Source organism: Syzygium oleosum, unplaced genomic scaffold, assembly GCF_021117445.2.
Source record: "Syzygium oleosum isolate NSW1041296 unplaced genomic scaffold, Sole_v2.1 Sole_v2.03, whole genome shotgun sequence".
Taxonomy (NCBI): Eukaryota; Viridiplantae; Streptophyta; class Magnoliopsida; order Myrtales; family Myrtaceae; genus Syzygium; species Syzygium oleosum.
The window spans coordinates 11,417,107-11,421,169 of record NW_026607487.1 but is presented as its reverse complement, the minus strand read 5'-3'; the positions used below and the strand labels follow the sequence as shown (position 1 = coordinate 11,421,169).

The 4,063-nt window shown below is 38.6% G+C and overlaps 1 long non-coding RNA gene across 1 annotated transcript; it reads left to right on the top strand.

Moving 5' to 3' along the window:
• The first annotated feature begins 288 nt into the window (after positions 1 to 288).
• LOC130137840 (uncharacterized) lies at positions 289 to 3,820 on the top strand. Its single transcript, XR_008816296.1, has 2 exons — positions 289 to 1,470; positions 1,507 to 3,820. It is a non-coding gene; the product is annotated as an uncharacterized LOC130137840 (long non-coding RNA).
• The last annotated feature ends 243 nt before the right edge of the window (positions 3,821 to 4,063 follow it).

The following is a 4,063-nucleotide window of genomic DNA, read 5'->3' as shown; positions in this document are numbered from 1 at the left end:
GAGAGAGAGAGTATTTAACTAGGGTTTCCTGGAAAGATAGCATGGTGTCGTGGGTGTATGTATGCATGTCCTCCATTTCATACGAAGCATCTACCAATCAAGAAGCCATAAAAAAGAGCCACCATAAAAAATAAAAAAAAGACCAGGGGGTCTCTGTTAGGTTTTCATTTGTGGCCCAATGAAGAAAAAGAAAGACAAAAAAAGGAAAAAAGATGCCCATGCCCTCCTCGATCACTTATAAAATCTCTCTCACACACTGTTGCCTTGTATGACTTCCCTAAATCTCTCTCTCTCTCTCTCTCTCTCCCTCAAGATCTCTCTCTGGTTTTGGCATGAGATCAGCTCTCTCTCTCTCGCTCTCGCTCTCTTTCTCTCTGTGACTGTATTTCTTTCTGTGTGTTCTTGTTTCTGATGGCTTTCACTTAGTCAGATGCTTTTGCTTCTCATTTCTCTAATTTCCGGGAGCTATGTTTTTGTCAGGGTTCGGGCCGATTTAGATCTAAAAGGAGATGTGATTCTTCTCCTGAAAATTTTGAGTTTTCGATTTCTTTTCCCTGATTTTTGCTTTGGGAATTTGCGAGGTTTGGCCAGAAGATGAGCCAAGAAAAGTTCCAACAGAGTCCCTTTCTTCCCGTTAATTTTATATCTTTTCTTTTGGGTCAATCCGGGGTAGTTCTTACTCCTGGGTGCTGTTTATTAATTTTATGTGATTTATTAAATATATAGTACGAGGATTTACTGTTTTAAATATATGCGATATAGAGTTCAACATGGCAGAGTCTCTCTGGGGTGCTCTTTACGTAAGACCCTTTTCCATTGTTTCTTCAGTGTTGGTCAAAGCCAACAGGCTAACGCGTGTTCCTTCGTTTTCTTTGGCCCCTTTGTGTTTTGAAGATTTTCCAGCATATATAGACATATCGAATGCTTCTTCAGCATTTCTCTTATGTTCCTTAGAAATCCAGATATTACTGCAAGCGTGGGTTGATATATGGATTAGTACGCCTTTATAGTCGTCGGTTGCAGGTGTAGCATCATCAAGATTCACAGGCGAAAATGGACGGCGGTGATTGGATTGCCCTTTGCCGAAAGTCCATCTGAAATTGAGAATCTTGATGATGCTGCATCAGCAATAAACGACTCTACGCGACAATCTCGATGTCCCTTTTCTTTGTTATTCTGTTGCCTTAAGGTGGGTTAAGATTAAATTTGTTTTCCCTGATATTTATTTATTAAAAGATGCCTATAGATTCTATTTGCACTTTGCAAAAGGAGTATGAGATTCAGATCGGAGCTGCTTAAAGATACTGAGAATACTAACTGCCTTCAAAGCTTTGTGGTTTTTTTGACTGCGCAGATCTACAGTTGAGTTTCCTCCAAAGAAATATGTGAAACCTACTATATGTGAAAAAAAAAGGCTTATGTATCACAAGTTGCATGAAGGCATAAAGTTGGGATGTTGCAGAGAGTGAAGTAAAGCAAGAGAGAGAGAGAGAGAGAGAGAGAGAGAGAGAGAGAGAGAGAGAGAGAGAGAGAGAGAGGAGTAACAGAAGCTGGGAACTGATGAGATTTGCCGCATGAAATATGTTCACCATGCTCAGGAAAGTGTAAATTCCCTTCAATCTCGTAGATTTCTACTTTTGATTCTAATTTTTTCTCTGGCATGTTTGGCCAGTATATAAGATTGATTCTTTGCTTCTTTTGGTTATTTGTCTGTTGGTCAGACATACGCTGGGGTATTTTGTTTCTCCTCAGTTTGTTTGGTTCATTAGCAGCTTAAGATGAGTACAATTTGTTTGTTTGAGTACGGAGGCCAACATAAAAATGTTCATTTGGGTCTTTTGCGATCTTCATCAATAGATTTTAGAAAGTTTTATCTTGTATGAAACATCAATGGGTGGTTCAAATTTCATGAAACAACGATGGAACATCTAATTAGGATCAAATGTGTTAGCATGTTCATACATAAGTTACAAAAGATCATATTGCTTGTCATAGAATTTCATCGAGTTTCCTGTCGAATTTGATGGAACCACATTTCCTTAAATCTAACCAGTTGACCATGTCCGAGAAAATATACATAAGCTCATCACTGAAAGTGCTCTAACTTTCCTACCACTTCTGTCTTGACTTAGATATGAATCAAACTGTATGATCTTTTCCTGATTATTTGTCAAACTATATCTTCTCAGCAAAAAATGGCCAACTAAAATGCCAGTGAGAACTCCGCAAATGTTTTTGTGGCTCAGAAATTAGTGCATCTTTGAAATCAGGAACTGGTTTTTTCTTCTGACCTATGATGTGCCATTCAAGGTGGGAGGATGTCCAAAATTTGTCACTGCCACATTTTGCTTTTGCTAATATCTGCACAAAAATCGACCTATCAATCTCATTGGTGTGGGCCCAATCGAAACAGTTCACAAAAACTTCTTTTCACCTCTGCAATTGAAATGGTACTAGAAAGTATTTCAAAATATCTCCCATTTTCTGGTTCATCCATCATGACAGCGACAAAACCAGACAACTCAATTGAATTTATGGAAATCCGTGTGCCTGAATCGCCTTACCAATCTGGGAACACATTGTGACCAGTCCTATAATAAGTTAGGTTTATGTTTCCTGATAAAGAAACTTCTTTTAGATAATTACCTTCGTTGACTAGATGTACAAGCCTAAGGACAGCTCATACATTGTCAAATTTTATCCTAAAGTCAAGAGATGCTATATATGGTGCAAAGGGAATTTACTTTATGACGTGTGATTTTTCAGGAGCTATGGAGAAGGGATGGATCCAGCGTAAGCAAAGATATATTGGTCAGGTATGGCTTTACCTAATCAAGAAACAAGAGGATCAAGGGACGTGGCATTCGCGAGTGTCAGAATGCATTGCGTAACGAAGACATTTTGATTCTATTCCTTTTGCAACTTCGTAAAGTTTTCAAACTCTCATATATGTTCTCCTTCAGGTGAGCCTTATAGCATTCAATGTAAGTCATCATCAGGTCGAACCTTTTTTTCTTTTTAACCATGGGTACGAGCCCAAAGGACCAACTACCTGAATGTCCATGGGTACACCCTGTAAGTGCCATGAAATGTTGATTAAAATGGAACATTGTGTGAATACTGCCAATCTTTGTAGGTTGGATATACATCTCAAGAATGGTTGTCAATACTTTTGCACAAACCAGCTAAAGATTATCTCTCCCGACGTTCTTCTTCAATATAATCAAGCATAATTTTATGACATTCCTAGGGCAGTGTAAGATATATTAGTCTCTGTGTGTGATCCGCCCTTTCAAAGATAAGCCGGGTGGGATTTGCCAAGATTGAGTTGAAGAGTCACAATCCTTTAATTGTTTTCCCCTTCATACTCACCCGTTTTCCGTGTGTTACTAAACGTAAAGTGTTTATGCTTCTCTTTTAACCTCCATTGACGGTAATCTTCTGCAAGATTTGCAAGATTTTCTGTTCCCAGTGTATCCGACTTCATGGCCATTGCTTTGGATGCTTGTCCTATTAGACTTCGAAGATGAACTTCTTTTCAACTGGTGCAAAATTCATATGGGATCTCTAGTCCAATATTCTTCTGTTACCCTTCTTTTTTTTCGCTATGCGTGATCCACGCGTATAGGATCCGATTATACTCATCATCTGTGCGTTAGACAGCTTTTGCAGCAGACAGAAAACTTATTACTTGTCTGAAGAGCTCAGCTAGAAGAGATGTCCATAAGACAGGTTGTGACTTTGTGAAACATAGTCGGATGTCCATGTATAAATGTAATCCCTACATGAAATGAAAATTCTTTATATGACTCTTTCATGACCTCTAGCTGCAGTAATCCTATGTTTTATAATCTTTCCTTTTCTGGGAGTTCTCTGATTGTTGTTCTCTTTGGGTTTGTTTCCGAGGAAAACATGAAATTACCACGGTCCGATTCCAAGTTTCATGCGTTCATGCGAGGTTTAATGTTGTGAATCAATTTAACCATCACTAATCTAGAGCCCCATGAAAATGTCTTCTCCGATTTTCCTTGAAGGATTATCTGTCACAGTTCTTTCGAGGTTA